General features: G+C 43.4%; 3 long non-coding RNA genes across 6 annotated transcripts; 2 read left to right on the forward strand and 1 right to left on the reverse strand.

Moving 5' to 3' along the window:
• Positions 1 to 999: 999 nt before the first annotated feature.
• LOC113015895 (uncharacterized) lies at positions 1,000 to 11,202 on the reverse strand. Its single transcript, XR_003271177.2, has 3 exons — positions 11,041 to 11,202; positions 1,347 to 1,513; positions 1,000 to 1,089 (listed from the first exon to the last, which is right to left on the reverse strand). It is a non-coding gene; the product is annotated as an uncharacterized LOC113015895 (long non-coding RNA).
• LOC145424401 (uncharacterized) lies at positions 10,987 to 14,140 on the forward strand. Of its 4 annotated transcripts, none has more exons than XR_013905467.1 (6): positions 10,987 to 11,083; positions 11,162 to 11,204; positions 11,277 to 11,333; positions 11,412 to 12,811; positions 12,967 to 13,107; positions 13,258 to 14,140. It is a non-coding gene; the product is annotated as an uncharacterized LOC145424401 (long non-coding RNA). The 4 variants fall into 4 exon arrangements; XR_013905468.1 differs by having other exon boundaries at positions 11,012 to 11,083; positions 12,487 to 12,811; XR_013905469.1 differs by lacking the exon at positions 11,277 to 11,333 and having other exon boundaries at positions 11,017 to 11,083; positions 12,487 to 12,811.
• Positions 14,141 to 14,305: 165 nt separating this feature from the next.
• LOC145424568 (uncharacterized) lies at positions 14,306 to 16,960 on the forward strand. The gene is made up of 5 exons (XR_013905647.1): positions 14,306 to 14,411; positions 14,490 to 14,532; positions 14,605 to 14,661; positions 14,740 to 14,954; positions 15,865 to 16,960. It is a non-coding gene; the product is annotated as an uncharacterized LOC145424568 (long non-coding RNA).
• Positions 16,961 to 17,306: the final 346 nt, after the last annotated feature.

Below are 17,306 nucleotides of genomic sequence, written 5' to 3' on the forward strand. Positions count from 1 at the left end.
ACACTTTGTTCTCAGGTTGAGGATGAATTCTACAGTGAAACTAAGTGGCTGAACCCCCTCCAAGTCATTATTTGCCTTTCATTCCTACTTCCCTGCTATTTCCCCAAGGCCTCCCTGCTGTCTTTCACACTCATAACATATTGATCTTTAAATATTTATCCTGCAAACATACATGGGATCTGACCTGTATTCCCAGTCTATCTGAAATATTCACCTCTTGCTAAATAATTGATGGCACTATTCATGTATCAGCACCTTTGTCAACCTTTCTGTAGGGGCCTCAGCCAAGCTATTTGAAGATGTTTTATTAGAAGGATCATAGCCCAGACCTCTGGCAGTTTCTAGGTACTGACAACGAAGTGCACGTGTTTAATTGGGCCATTGGCAGAGAAACAGTTACAGGGGTTGAGTGTTTTTCAGAGTACGAAAGGGATGTAAAAAGGTTTACACAATGACCTCTAAGATGCTGATGGGTTTTTTCCCCCTGCAAGGTAAGACTATGTGACAATTGGAGGAGAAATCTCTAAATGGTGGTGTTGGTAGGTTTGCTGATTTGTGACTCCTCCCTTTCCACAGTCGAAGTCAGATCGATAAGACAATGTAATCCCCCTAGCCCCCATCCCTCTCTCTGCTCACCCCACCAGTTCCAGAGTCACAACCAAAACCACAGCAGCAAATCCCATTAAAGCAAGACTGTCTCTTCTGTTCCTCATGTTACAGAGGGGAATGACATTGTTTCATATGGATCATTGACATTTGTCTCAGTGGTTAAAAAGTGCTTTTAAATGGCAATCTAAGGAAGAAATGTCAATACAACTTATGAGACATTACTAGGATGCTGTAGAGGGTGTGGCTTGAATAGGACTGGTTGACAAGTGTGATAGCAGTACTGAAGTGTCATTGGGGGAGTATTGACATGAAAAGACATTAGGCTTGAGATTTTGTGACCGTGGGCGGTAAGTTATGGTGAAATTAAAACAGGCGACGAACAATACCCACCTGGTATTCAGACCATGAATAGTTGCCTCCATTCCTCCCGTGCCAGCTTCACTGTCAACAACTCATGATCAGCCACACTGTAATTTGGCTCTGTGTGTGAGAAACAATGGAAAAAGAAGGCACAGAGATGGTAAATGGACTGATTCTTATATAGCGCTTTTCTACTCTCCCGGAGCACTCAAAGTACTCTATACAACATGCCACATTCACCCAATCACACAAGCACTTATGCAGACACCAAACTGCGTAGTGTGTCTATTTACAAGAGTGTTTATTATGCAGCAGAAAATATTAGGGAATGTGATTCTGGTTAGAGCAGGTAACTGAGATGAATTTGTTTTCCTTACTTGCAGGTCTGTGCTTTGAAAGCTCTGAGGAGGGGAGGTCCACGGTATTTCGAGAGTGCAGAGGGTTTCACTGACAGCAGCACTACAGCCAGAGTGTGGGCAGGCAGGCAAGGAGGAGAGAGAAAACGCAGCTCCAGGTGAGTCCAAACCGTGGGAAGCAGCAACCTCTGAACACAGGGAAAACACGGTTACATGAGGAAAACGGGTACGAAAGGTTTTCTGAAGAGCTGCCTAGTTACTGCCATGGAAAGCATAATGAACTGGCAAGGAGTATCAGGCTGCACCGGTTTAAGAAGCCCTCCCGCTGATTGCTCGCAGATGGAGCCCGGGTGAGGTGCTAGAACAGAAGACAAACTACCACAGGTGGAAAAAACCTCAGACACTCCCACGGACCATGAATCATATCTATCTAAAAGACTCCAGTTTGTTCATGTAAATGGAGAGTCCTCTTCACACACTGAGGTTAATTATGGAGAAACCTTTTGAATACAAGCACGCTGATCCACCCAGGTGTGCACACGGGTGTTCACAGATACAAACTACATCTTTCTTGGCTGCTACCTCAAAGCACATTGTGCGCTGTCGGCCCTGCGTGCTGCAAAAAACATTCAATATTTAGTATTTACTGTTATTTACTGTTAGCTCGATTAATGCGATGGTGCGATGGTGATGTTACTGTCATAGTCTGGCTCTGTGGCAGGCAGGAAATAGGACCCAAACGCAAACTCACGGGAAAACAGGACTGAACTCAAAATACAGCTTTATTGCTGACAAACGATGACAAAAGATAACAGCGATACAAAATAACATGAAACTAAACTGGGAAGTACTAAGGAACGGCCTTATGAGGAAACACACGGCAGGGCACACAGTCATGAGGGAGAACGCGACACCGAACTGAGGGAGACGCAGACATAAATACACAGAGGGTTAACGAGGGAAGTGGGAACACACGGGGAACACAGCTGACACAGATAACCATAACGAGACAGGGCAGGAGTGAACACAACATGACGCATACTGACGAGAGACTGTCAAAGTAAAACAGGAAGTGCACGGAGGTTCAGACAGGAGGAGAGAGAGCACGGGGAGAACACAGACATAACGGGCTGGGGAAAACATGGAATAAAACACAAGGAGAGACGAGGGCTCACAGATACACAGGGGCACACAGGAGGTAACCAAATAAGGAACATCTTAACTAAACAACCTAGGAACCAAGGCATAAATAGGGAACAAAATACAAAACACACAAAAACTAAGAATACTGGGCCAACGTGGCCCAGGACCATGACAGTTACTCTATTTTTTCGCTTGTTTTCTCTTATTTTTCTCTCAACAGGTGATCCGGGAGACTTTTTTCTCCTTTTAAGTGCCCTTTCTCACTGTCCCTCTTCCTCTCTGTTTCTCTTTCTCTCCCTCTTTCTTTCTCCCTTTCCTATCCCCCAGTCATGTCTGTCCCATCTGTAATAACTGAAAATAAAAATAAATAAATAATAACAACAGAGGTCGATCAAATGGACCAAAACAGCAAGGCCGTATCATCCACTTGGCAAAGTAAATCCGTTGGGTATCTTTGTTGGCTTTCAGACATCAATTCTGATGGCTAAAAAAACAAATGGGACAGGCAAAAAAAAGAAGAAGAAAGAAAAAGATTAATTATGGAGTTCCACAGGGTTCAGTGCTAGGACCTGTTTACATTATACATGCTTCCCTTTGGCAGCATCATTAGAAACATAAAGTTGTGAGTCACTGCTATGCAGATGACAGCTCTGTCTATCCACGAAGCCAGATAACACACACCAATTAGTTAAACTGCAGTCTAAGGAGCTTGCAAAGAAAAGCGTCTGGACTTCTTTAAGTTGCTTGAAGACGTTTCACCTCTCATCCGAGAAGCTTCTTCAATTCTAGGGTCAAATGGTGGAGAGTCCCAGATTTAAACTCTGTGGGAGTAACCCACCAAGAGGGACAATGGACCCATAATGATACTCTACCTAATCATATGAGCCAATGTGTGAAAATGGGTGTAGGTCACAATCAGCCAAGGTTTCGGGTGAGCTCATTGTCAAACCTAGCCCCGCCTCACAATGAGCTAGAACTTTCTCTAACTTTAAACATCACTTTCTCCATGTGTGGAGCTAACCGTGAGCTACAGCATGCAGACACTTTGTGCACTAACAAAAAGAGTGACTGGGTGGAGACCCAAACTGCAAACAACTAAACCCTCTATACTTTACCACCAGAGGGTGTAAAAGAGCAAAATCTGGACATACAGCTCAACAAAACATAAAATGCAAAAGACTGTTTATCAATGGTATATCCTAAGGTAAAAACAAGGCCCAGTGTGTCCTTTGGTGTGTGTGGGACAAGACACATGCTGTGTAAAATGAAAAGAATACATGACGCTAAGGAAAACTCCGGCAAAAAGGTCAGAGTCATCGTCAGTCTGCATATTAAAATCCCTGACTATTACCAGTCTGGTCAGCTTCAAGGTGGAGGATAAAAAGTCACCGAACTCCTTTGAAAACATGCTGTTTAGGCCAGGTGGACGATACACTACAGTACAGCAAAACGGATCTTTATTTCCAATTTTAACCAGCTGTAATTCAAATCGTTAAAAATTTCTGACCATTACTGAGCGACAGTGAAACCAGCTTACAAACAACGCAGCGAGACCTCCTCCTCGACCAGACGTCCAAGGCTGACTGATGAAGGAGTACCCGCCCGGGCAAAGTTCGATGAGGGATGAATAGTCACCACCACGCTGCCAGGTTTCAGTTAGAAATAAGAAATCAAATTTTTTGGAAAAAATAAAATCGTTCACCAAGAACGTTTTTATTTGTCATTGATCGGGCATTAATGAGCGCCATGCTCAGCGAGCTAGAAGTTGAATAATTAACAGAAATGGCCCGATTTAGGGGACATAAAAACTGAGGGTTTGATCCGTGACGCTTGTAAATTCCACTCACTGTGAGGACAGAAGGCCAGTCTGGATGAACACTCCTGAGCAAGCACAGTCTCATAGGTCCAGGCCCGACATAATCAAGCAGGGACAAGGAAGAAAAGTAACCCTCCGTACAAACTGTCTGAGCACAGGTGACCAGAAATGCTCAGCGTCGCTTCCCAGCTTATTCTCGCTTCCAGAAAAGTCTAAGTTTCACCTGGATGCCTGCTTTTTTTCCTCTCCTCCTCCACGATTTGTGTGGGCCCAAAAAGGTAGCATTGGCGACATCTGACGAAGATCCAGACACCAGCAGCAGAGGATGGAATATCCCATCGCAGGAGGATGAGGTATCCAGACCCACCATCGAGGATCGAATAGATAGCAGCGTCAGGTGATCATAGACTAAGGCAGCCAACACATCAGTGACAAAAAGGGAGAACAGGAAGGCTGAAAAGAACAGCACTAGAGCAGTGCGAGACAAACTGCAGCGGCAAAGTCAAACACAGGCGCCATCATACCGGAAGCACAAAAGTGGTCATAGTTGCTCCAAGACAGTAATTGAATTGAATTGAATTGAATGAGTGCTTTATTGGCCATGTGCAGGTTGCCCCACAGAGGAATAGGACCCCCCCCCCCCCCCCCCCGACTTACACACACAACAAAGACATCACATGGGAATACAGTCGGAGATCGGCAGTGTTGCAGAGAATAACACTGAAAAAATTACACAACAATGGGAAAAGTACAAGAGGAAAAAAAGAGACCTCTTCACACGCTGGGCAACCTATGGGAGGACAGCATGAGAACAGGAAACAAAAAAACTCCTCTGCACAGAGAGCACATTAATGTCCACATCACAACATTAGAGCACATGACAAGCCACAGGGGATGGATAGGGGGGTGGGGGGTGATTCGAAGGAACACAGCAGTCGTCCTGCACCATGCTACCATTTCAGCGCGGCACGCAGACCCGCTGCCTTCCCCCGCAGGAAACAAGCATCAAAGGCGTTTGGAAGGGAGGGGGATGAGTGCGTGCTTATCAGTGTAAGTGTATGTGTGTGTGCGTGTCCATAGTTCAGCTGAGACAGTGTCCTTCGCTCTATCAGGCTAAGTAAACAGTCCTCCAGCCAATCCAGGTGTCCTTCATGGGACGGGAAGAATAGTCATCACACAGTCGTTATCAGGGAGTTGTTTTGGTGGGCTCCAGCCTTGGGCCTAGCAGCTGGCGCCGTGGTGTCCAAATGTAGAATATTGTTGATTTCTCCTTTGTGAGCAGCTCGAATTTAGCACTCTGACACTGGTCTCTCGATCTCCCGTTGAAGAGCCGCGAGCCTCCCCATGATGGTATCAAGCTTCTGTTCCATGGTGTTGTCAGTCTTTTGATTCTGAGACCTCACAGCTGCAGTGAGCCGTTCCGCGATGTTTTCCAACTGTCGCTCAAGGGTCTCATTTTGAGCAGGCCTTTCTCTGATGTTTCCCCTCATACGCTCAATGGTGTTGTTTTGAGCCTTCACAGCAGCTGTAAGCGTCTCCAAGGTGTTGACCATATTACGTTCGTTGTGAGAGGTCGCGCCTCGTCCCGTCGCTTCGAATCCAGCGGGCAGCCTTGTGGGGGTTTGAACAGCCGGTTCCGCTCTCTTATTTCTCTGATAAACCAGGGCTAAGCCAACGCCGATCAGCATGAACCCTGTTATCATGGTTCCGAATAGGTAGATATCTTCAGCGTCCTCGATCGACAGTCCCGCCAGGCACACGGTCCTCCAGTTCTGCCACCCGTCCATCGTGTAACCGGCAGGGAAAGTCCCTCCAGGGCACTCGGGCTCTCCCGAGCCCAGACTTCTCGTTAAAGGGTGTCAATAGCATTCAGAGACCAGTTGATCAAATCCATAATTCTCTTTTAGGTTTTAGAGAACGACAGTGAGAGACTGTTCCAGGGAAAGTAAATGCACACAAGACAAGACAAGGACATAGAGGCTAAGCAGGGAAGATAAGGGTGAGGAGGAGAGGAGAAAGTGCGACCGCCTTCGCTGAGAGCTCAAGAAAGAATGAAATTAAGAGAATTAAGAACAGTAACTTAAATTAAATAAGGAGGTATTATTCAGCACGGCCTTATCTTGGACAACATCTGCCCCTCTGACACCACCTTAAGAGATTCCAGCTGCATCCCCACAACATTATTGGCTTTGTGGATCAGTTTATTGAGTCTGTTGGCATCTGTGACCCTCAAACTGCTGCCCCAGCATACAGCAGCATAGAGGATGTCACTGGCCACAAACGACTCATAGAAAATCCTGAGCATTGTCTGACAGATGTTAAAGGACCTCACCCGCCTCAGAAAACAGAGACGATTCTGGCACTTCCAGAACGCAGTGGTGTTATTATCCCAGTCCAGTTTACCGTCAGTGTGTACTCTGAGGTATTTTGTGACGGAGGTTTGGTCACCCCTCCTCCGCTGCAGAGGAGGGGTGGTGCAGTGGGTTCTGAGGACAGTTCCAGGGAGCCTGATGGGGCAGCTGGGCCTAATCTCCTGATGAGGCCCTGTATGTTTAGAAGACTGCTGGGAACAGAGGAAGCAGGACTGAGCTGGAGTTGTCTCCACTGTAAGGTCGTCATTATTATTGTTGTTTCCATGAGGCCAAATAAAAAGACTGTGGTCCAAAAATGCTACCTGTGTGTGTGATGGGTCCTTGTCATATATTTACACCCAGGATGAGTCCCACCCACTGGCACAAATAACAAAAGCAACAGTCAAAAGAGAGGAGCGTAAGAAAATCAAACCAGAGAGACAGAAGCCAACCCTGCCAGCCAGGGAGGACTCTTAAAAATAAACTGTCCATAGTGAAGCAGAATTAGCAGCCCTACAGTACACGCAGCTCCTTTCGCAGTACACGCAGCTCCTTTCGATGTGGAGCAGCAGATGCTGCTCCACATCGAAAGGAGCCAGCTGAGGTGGTTCGGGCATCTGACAAGGATGCCCCCTGGGCGCCTCCTGGGTGAGGTGTTCCAGGCATGTCCCACCGGGAGGAGGCCCCGGGGCAGACCCAGGACACGCTGGAGAGATTATATCTCTCGGCTGGCCTGGGAACGCCTTGGTATTCCCCCGGATAAGCTGGAGGAGGTGGCTGGGGAGAGGGAGGTCTGGGCCTCTTTGCTTAGGCTGCTGCCCCCACGACCCGGCCCCGGACAAAGCGGATGAAGATGGATGGATGGATGGATAGTACACGCAGACCTATGTAAAAATGTAATGCACAAAATAGGTCTGCATATTTCAAAACCATTTTGAGGGAAGTCATTTAGTTGAATATTCAAATGAAATGTCTTATCAAATCACTAGCTATGGTGACTAGATTCAGTTACTAGCTGCTCAACTTTTAGTCTGTTTTCATTTTATTTATAATTTATTTGATGCACATGGATCACTTAATCAAGTTTAAAATATAGCCTATATACAGTGCATATATTTCGTTGTAAAACATTAACCTACATGACAATTTTTCTTGCCGTGCTCTGTGTGTCGAGGACTGCTTGTCGTTCATAATGTAGCGTGTAATATCATTGATTTATAAACATCAAGAAAAGCTTCTTTTGCTGGAGGGTCATTGCAAAGTGTCAAGCAAATCCTCGATGGCAAACATGGTGAAGACTTATGTACACACCCGGATACTTTTATGGTGTGACAAGAAGAAGGATGACCCAGTGCATATCTGCTTCACTTTTAGTGGTTGATAGATGGAGCCATCCAAACGTGACTGTACCCTGCTTAATCGTCAGCAAAGACAGCCTGAACTTTATAAATCTTCTTGATTGACAGTGTTAACTTAGTGGAAGTGTTGAAAATGTCTGTCCCCTCCTACAGCTTGTGCTGCACAGCAGATGCTCATAGTGACCTTTCACTGGTGCTCAGCTGGGTGCAGAGGATTTAGGAGATTGGAATCTTCTTAACATTGTTAAGTTTATGCATCTCACTTATTAGGTCTCATGTCTTTTTGTTTCTGCATTTGAAATTAAAAATTTAGATGTTTAAAAATAAGCCAAACTATTTCTTTGATGTCTGCTGGGCCTTCGAAGTGAATTTTAGACTCATTGTTCAAAAGAAAATAAACCCTCAAACTCCAAAACATAGAATCAAACTTAATCCGGAAGCTCCTGGTAGTAATCTGGGACTGTAGATGTCAATACTGTTTTTGTGGAGTAACATTTTGGTTTTATTTATTTATTTGTAAATACATTTAATCAGTATCTACAGCTTATTTGCTAAAGGTCAAAAGTTTAACCAGGTCAAATGATGGTCAGCCCATATCCCATGGTTTAGAGGGCAAATGTCTATGATCTAAATCCACTTAAAGATGGGAACTACAACAAATGTAACACTTCCATAAATCTATTTGCATATCTACCTCTGTCTAAAGTGATAGCAAAACATATAATTACTGTGGATGCTAAAGATATCCATACTGACGTTCAATATTCTACAATAGACACGGAAAACGTTTGAGAATATTATGCCTGTGACCAATAAATTGTGATGCACATGTACAGTAATGTGCAAGTTTTAGGCAGGTGTGAAAAAATGCTGTAACTATGTATTAACAGACCTCTCTGCATTGAATCATATCTGTTATTAACCTCTGTCTCTCTTCCACAGCATGTCTTTATCCTGTCTTCCTTCTCTCACCCCAACCAATCACAGCAGATGGCCCCGCCCCTCCCTGACCCTGGTTCTGCCGGAGGTTTCTTCCTGTTAAAAGGGAGTTTTTCCTTCCCACTGTCGCCAAAGTGCTGCTCATAGGGGGTCATATGATTGTTGGGTTTTTCTCTGTATGTATTAATGTAGGATCTACTGTGCAATATAAAGCACCTTAACTGTTGTTGTGATTTGGCGCTGTATCAATTGAATTTCTTCAAAAACTGTGTGCAAGTGTACCTCAAAGAAGGCAAAGGGTGGTCACACCAAATATTGATGTGATTTAGATTTCTCTTTTGTTCATTCACTGCATTTTGTTGATTGATGAAAATAAATGATTAACATTTCCATTTTTCAAAGTTTACAACACTTTTTGTCACCTGCCTAAAACTTTTGCACAGTACTGTATGTCCATAAAGAGATCAGATGATGCCTTGAGACAGATATGAGCTCTGTGTCAAGGCACTCACTTCCACTGTGGGGCATCAGTGGGCTTCAGGTACTGAATTAAACATGCAAAGCAATGTCTCAGCTGGGATTTGAACCCAGAACTTTCTGGCTGTGAAGCATAAGTTCTAACTGCTTCATCACCATGTCGACCTCCTTCAGAGCTCATGTCTTTTTCATTATTTTTCTGTCTCTCTGTTCTCTGTCCCTTTTTGTGAATCTGCCACTTCCCTGGCCTACCATAATAGCAGTCTCTCATTTGCTGTTTTGCTTGCATTTGTTCTGCTAGTAATGTCAGATAAAGCTTTCTGAAGCATGGAAGCTTGTAATGAAAAACGGTTCAACACTAGAAGCAACAGAGTCCTCTTCAGTGACATCTGGTGGCCAAAATATGTAAAGCATCTTGAATCTACAAATTAAATGAACTGCTTCATTATGTTTGCCCACTCGAGAGAGCTAAGTTTCCAGCTTATGCTTAATATCCTGTGACAGTTCTGCAGGATATCAGGCTACCATTGTGGTGCTTTGAATATGTGAAAAAAACGTTGTTACGTCTATTTAATTAATACATTATTTTGATTAATAAACCTTCCTTATTTAAACATGCACCATGCAGATCTGGAAACAGAGAGGAAATGAGGAGAGTCCAGAAGGAGCTAAGGAGAGAGATAAGGAGGGCAAAGGACAGCTACAGGAGGAAGCTGGGAGTTCACCTCAGTAACAAACTGGACTGGTCCACAAACACAAATGCACTTTACAAAAAGGGACAAAAAGTCGTCTCCACCTGCTACAGCGGCTGAGATCCTTTGAGGTGAAGAGGACACTCCTGAGGATGTTTTTTGACACTGTGGTGGCGTCTGCTATTTTCTATGCTGTGGTCTGCTGGAGTGGTGGAATGGCAGAGAGGGACAGAGGGAAACTCAACAAACTGGTCAGGAGGGCCAGCTGTGTCCTGGACTGTCCTCTGAAGTCCATCGAGCAGGTTGGGGAGGAGAGGATGTTGTCTAAGCTAACATCCCTCATGGACAACACCTCCCACCCCCTGCATGAGACTGTCTGAGCACTGAGCAGCTCGTTCAGCAGTAGACTTTTACACCCAAAGTGTAGGAAGGAGCGCTACTGCAGGTCATTATTACCAGCAGCTGTTGGACTCTATAACACAGTTTAACATAGTTATCTTACTCATCAGCTCGTTTGGTCACTGTACATTTCATACATATTTCTGTACATTGTTACCTGTATATACGAACTTCAGTTGCTTGTATAAAGGACCACTTGTGTCTTCCTTTTATGTTTTATATTCCCCTTGCTATAAGAGCCGTGTAGCACCCAATTTCTCATCCTTGGGATAATAAAGGTTTATTCTATTCTATTCTATTCTATTCTATTCTATTCTATTCTATTCTATCACTGTGTCCTGGTTTGTTGTTTACCCTTTGTTCCTCTGTGGAGAAAGCACTGGTAGTCAGCAGAGATGGTAAGTAAAGTGAGTACAAATACTTTGTTACTGTATGTGGCAAGATGAATATTAAATGTTCTGGCTGATCCTACTTTTAGTCAGGCGCATTAGGAGGCGCTAGTATAAATAGTGGCCGTCTGAGCATCCCCGAATCATGTACCTGTTGTCTCCTTTCGGTCACCTGACTTCCCCCGGTGTTGCAGGTAGGAGCTGCGTACATATCGTTGTTGCCTAAGCCTGAATTGGCAGTACTTGTGTTGATTGTGGTGTTTGTGTTACAGAGATCACCCGTGGATTACCTTCCTGAAGCCTCCATCGTGGCTGGTATGTGTTTATTCGGTGCAGTGCGTACATTGTTTCACTCGGTAGTGAACCAATGTTGTTTATATGTCATAGCTGCAGAAGCCTCCTATGAGCCACTCTGTTCATAAATCGAGTGACGCCGTTTAATTGGTACGTAACTCCGATTTGTCACAATCTGTCTTTTATGGTTTGGTTTTCTTATAGTAAAACACTCATTTTGCATTGCAGGAAGTGTGGGCCTTAGTGGGCAGCCAGTAGCTTTACAGCAGGGTTGCTATGGCTTTTCTATGCTCTGCTAACAGAAGTGCTGCTGCTTTGCCTTTCCCCATCTGCTTCCGTTTGCAAGGGGTCTTTTTCTCTGCTGTTACCAGCCTCTTAGCAATGGACGTCGGCATGGACTAGTGATGGGATTTCCGGCTCGTTTTAGAGAACCGGCTCTTCAGGTTGTTTTGTTGCTTTAATTAATTTATTATTAACAACAATATAAAATTATGCACAAAAGGAATTACTAATGTAAAAAACCCCAGCAATACACACAAATATAAACAGTACTTGGTGACAACTTTGCTTTTAGCCTTTAACCCTTCTTGACTACTTTTGATGTGGCCTCTATATTTTACCTTTAAAAACAGTTTATCTGTTATTTTCTCATTTTGACCAACTGTATCAGCACAATTTATCTAAATTCAGACAAAATTTAAAATACAAGTAGAAAGTGATATTTTGACTGTAAAAACCACACACATGTTTAACGAATCATCTTCATAACTTGAAATGCAAATAGAGATTGTACACTTTTAAAAATACGCACACGTTTTGCAAACAACAAAGTTATATGGTACTATTTACCAAAAAATGCAGCCAAGGCTCAGACGTTTTTCATATAATCATTTCAAACTATTTACAGAACAATCAGGTGTCAAACAATAGTTTGTGTCACTCTAACACATATGAGAACAGCACAGGGATAAACCTGCAGGTCTGACAGCAGGTGTGTCACTCAGCGTTTACACTGCAATCTGCCTTTGTTGGCTTTAAGGCAGCAACTGTGACGATCACTAGTAGAACTGACACACAAAACAAAACAACAGCTACACACTAAATACACAAGACAACAAACTAACTTGAGACCAAACACGGTAAACGTCACAAATCTCTCACGTATCAAAACTCTCTCTCTCTTTCGCTCACTCGCTCTCTCTTGCCGGTCACTCCTAAAACTTCCCCCTTTTGCTAAACAACCAAATGTCATGTTTCCATATCATTTTTGATTGGTCGACATGGTACATTTTCCCACCTATAGGGCTTTGGAGCGTGATGTCACGGGAGATGGGTCATGCCCCCTTCCGCCATGACAGTAGGCCAGCCAAAGGATACCATTTCAGCTATGGATCGTACGTGTTGTGTTGTCGGTTGCAACGTTAGATCACACGATCGTGAAGGCAAGAAGCTGGATAACGGGCTCTCTTTTCATCGTTTTCCATCCTGGAGGCAACGTGAGGGATCCCATGTATCCGATATTACTAAACAAAGACGTCAGGCTTGGATTGCAGCGGTGAGACGAGGGGATATCGAGTTCTCTGCAATCCCCAGCTTTTTGTTGGTTTGCTCACGGCATTTTCTTTCCGGTGAGTTCTAAATTAATTCATATCACTCTTGAAAGGCTTTTAGTGTGATTTTCAACGTGCTGAGGTCATAGATAATGAGATAAAACATGCTAATGTGTGATGCTGCAGAACCACATCATGTCGACTGAGTAGCTTATGATTTGGCATTATTGCAGGCAAACCAGCATATGAAATGGATGTAACAAATCCAGACTGGGCACCAACACTGCACATGGGGCATGACGACATACCTGTATCAGACTCGGACCGGCACTCAAGGCGTACGCAACGGAAGTGAAAAAGAGCACCCATCGGAGGTAAACAACCCCCCCCCCCCCCCCCCCCCTCTAAAAACATACTAAATTGCTATCACTGTACACTAATCCGCACATAACTTCCAGATGAATCACACACCTGTCATTGGAATATTGGTGTACATTTACCTTATGTCTAATTTTATCTTACAGGCTTTCGTTATGCAGCTGCAGAGTCTGAAGGTGTGCCCCGTGCAGAAGTGATTGATGAAGATCTGACAGAAGACCAACAGCAAAATCACAATGTCATGGAGGCAGTGGACAGCAGTTGTGTTGGACAAGTGGAGGTTGAGGTAGCAGCTGCAAATGTGGATATACTGAAGAAATGTAAACCTTTTAAAATGATGACAGATTACAAACTCTCAGCTGTGTCTGTAATCAAACCTCTGTAACTTTGCTTCACTTCAGCAGCATCAGCTCATGTTCACATGTTGATTCATGGTTTGCTTCAGTTTTTGATGGACTGCAGAATATTTTGAAGGTTATCTGCTATAAAAAGCCAGAACAGGAAAATCTGCTTCATGTGTTTCTGTTTGATCCTCAGTGACTTTGACACAAAGGCCTCTGCTGTGATGATCACACCTCTGATCAAGTCTCACAGTGTCAGCTTTGTTTTTATACATATGGATATGTGCTGATAAATGATCAGAATTATAATTGGGTTGGGGAGGAGAGGATGTTGTCTAAGCTAACATCCCTCATGGACAACACCTCCCACCCCCTGCATGAGACACTGAGCAGCTCGTTCAGCAGTAGACTTTTACACCCAAAGTGTAGGAAGGAGCGCTACTGCAGGTCATTATTACCAGCAGCTGTTGGACTCTATAACACAGTTTAACATAGTTATCTTACTCATCAGCTCGTTTGGTCACTGTACATTTCATACATATTTCTGTACATTGTTACCTGTATATACGAACTTCAGTTGCTTGTATAAAGGACCACTTGTGTCTTCCTTTTATGTTTTATATTCCCCTTGCTATAAGAGCCGTGTAGCACCCAATTTCTCATCCTTGGGATAATAAAGGTTTATTCTATTCTATTCTATTCTATCACTGTGTCCTGGTTTGTTGTTTACCCTTTGTTCCTCTGTGGAGAAAGCACTGGTAGTCAGCAGAGATGGTAAGTAAAGTGAGTACAAATACTTTGTTACTGTATGTGGCAAGATGAATATTAAATGTTCTGGCTGATCCTACTTTTAGTCAGGCGCATTAGGAGGCGCTAGTATAAATAGTGGCCGTCTGAGCATCCCCGAATCATGTACCTGTTGTCTCCTTTCGGTCACCTGACTTCCCCCGGTGTTGCAGGTAGGAGCTGCGTACATATCGTTGTTGCCTAAGCCTGAATTGGCAGTACTTGTGTTGATTGTGGTGTTTGTGTTACAGAGATCACCCGTGGATTACCTTCCTGAAGCCTCCATCGTGGCTGGTATGTGTTTATTCGGTGCAGTGCGTACATTGTTTCACTCGGTAGTGAACCAATGTTGTTTATATGTCATAGCTGCAGAAGCCTCCTATGAGCCACTCTGTTCATAAATCGAGTGACGCCGTTTAATTGGTACGTAACTCCGATTTGTCACAATCTGTCTTTTATGGTTTGGTTTTCTTATAGTAAAACACTCATTTTGCATTGCAGGAAGTGTGGGCCTTAGTGGGCAGCCAGTAGCTTTACAGCAGGGTTGCTATGGCTTTTCTATGCTCTGCTAACAGAAGTGCTGCTGCTTTGCCTTTCCCCATCTGCTTCCGTTTGCAAGGGGTCTTTTTCTCTGCTGTTACCAGCCTCTTAGCAATGGACGTCGGCATGGACTAGTGATGGGATTTCCGGCTCGTTTTAGAGAACCGGCTCTTCAGGTTGTTTTGTTGCTTTAATTAATTTATTATTAACAACAATATAAAATTATGCACAAAAGGAATTACTAATGTAAAAAACCCTGTGGTTTTATTTATATATGTTTATATATAAATATATATGGTGGCCCCTAGAGACAATGCACGTACAAACTCCAAAACACATTTCTAGCATTAACTGAACTTCCAAACAGAGCTACTAGATCACTTAAATTAAACAATTGAAAGCATGTGTGTATTGTTTGTGTATTTATACACAAGCACTCATATATATTCAGATAATTAAAAAAAATGTTCATTTACATGTTACTACCACACACCAAATCTACTACCACAAACCACAGCTAATCCAAAATGCTGCAGCAAGAGTCCTGACAGGGACTAGAAAGAGAGAGCAGATTTCTCCTGTTTTGGCTTCCCTTCATTGGCTTCCTGTTAAATCCAGAATTGAATTCAAAATCCTGCTCCTCACATACAAGGTCTTAAATAATCAGGCCCCATCTTATCTTAATGACCTTGTAGTACCATATCACCCTATTAGAGCGCTCCGCTCTCGCTCTGCAGGCCTACTTGTTGTTCCTAGAGTATTTAAAAGTAGAATGGGAGGGAGAGCCTTCAGTTTTCAGGCCCCTCTTCTGTGGAACCAGCTTCCAGTTTGGATTCGGGAGACAGACACTATCTCTACTTTTAAGATTAGGCTTAAAACTTTCCTTTTTTCTAAAGCATATAGTTAGGGCTGGACCAGGTGACCCTGAATCCTCCCTTTGTTATGCTGCAATAGATGTAGGCTGCCGGGGGATTCCCATGATGCATTGAGTTTTTCCTTTCCAGTCACCTTTCTCACTCACTATGTATTAATAGACCTCTCTGCATTGAATCATATCTGTTATTAACCTCTGTCTCTCTTCCACAGCATGTCTTTATCCTGTCTTCCTTCTCTCACCCCAACCGGTCGCAGCAGATGGCCGCCCCTCCCTGAGCCTGGTTCTGCCGGAGGTTTCTTCCTGTTAAAAGGGAGTTTTTCCTTCCCACTGTCGCCAAAGTGCTTGCTCATAGGGGGTCATATGATTGTTGGGTTTTTCTCTGTATCTATGAAGCGCCTTGAGGCGACTTTTGTTGTGATTTGGCGCTATATAAATAAAATTGAATTGAATTGAATTGAAATCCAGTCATTGGAAGCATGAAGGAAAGTATACTCATATGTGGCTGAATATTCATATGCGATAGTTGTTGATAAATCATGTTGAAGTACAACTTACAAAATGTAATTAAGTGATTTTTTTAAAGCTTGAATATTGATTCAAATCATAGAAATAAGGTCACAGAGAGAGAGGGTCATGTGGTGTGGCTGGACATCAGGTGATTAGATGTCATCTGTCAAATATCATTGGGTAAGATCTTAACCCCAAGTTGCTCTCCAATGTACCCATCAGAGTAAGAATGTGTAAAAAAGTACCTAAGAAGAAGGTAGTAGAAAGTACTTGTGTGAATGGGTAAATGGGGAATGATGTATAAAGCACTGAGTGCTCAGGGAGAGTAGATAAGTGCTATTTAAAATCATTCAGTTTACCATTTACTGCTGTATTCCTGGGGCATTAAATTTCCAGGGGATGCTGCTTTCCTGTTGGACAACATCTACATGGAACAGATAAGTATGTCATGGTCAAGCCGCCACTATTCTCTCAACCTCTCCTCTCAAAACAACCTATAGCTTAGAGTTTAATTCTTAATTTCATTCTGTGATTATTTATTAGCGGCTTTTTCTTTCCTTCTACTAAACTGCTTTAATAAAATATTCTGCATTCAAAAAGTCTAAATTGTGGATATTCTTGACTTGACTGGAGGGCTACCCTAGCAAGCACACCTTCAGAGGGAGCAGGACCAACATCCGGAGGACTGAGCAGCAGTTAGAGCTGGGTGAGTCCCCTCCACTGCTCCATCTCAGCTCTGTTTGCCTGAAGGGTAATACTCACAGGATCAGGGATTAGGAGAAACAGAGTTTCCAGTGTTTCAGGCCTGTATTGTACATTCTTTGAATTGTTCTTAAAGGAGCTATTTTCTACTTTATTTGAGTACATTTCAGAATCTGTACTTTTCACTTTTAATGAACTAAAAGTGTTGCTTCAGTACTTGAATTTTTACTGGGAAAAAAAAAAATATATATACACTGACTTGACTCCCTGCATTCGCCTCGTAAAGTGTATTTGGGTACATAAAGTTTTTGCCACTCATTATTGTTTGAGTCCTACCTGCTTTGGTAGTCTTGACAGTTTGTTGCCCTTTTGGAGGAGATGAGAGACTAAATGAGACTGAACACAGATTTCAGGTGTCACAGCCTGAGAAAGTGCTAAAGAG

This window comes from Astatotilapia calliptera, chromosome 23, assembly GCF_964374335.1.
Source record: "Astatotilapia calliptera chromosome 23, fAstCal68.1, whole genome shotgun sequence".
In the NCBI taxonomy this organism is placed as follows: Eukaryota; Metazoa; Chordata; class Actinopteri; order Cichliformes; family Cichlidae; genus Astatotilapia; species Astatotilapia calliptera.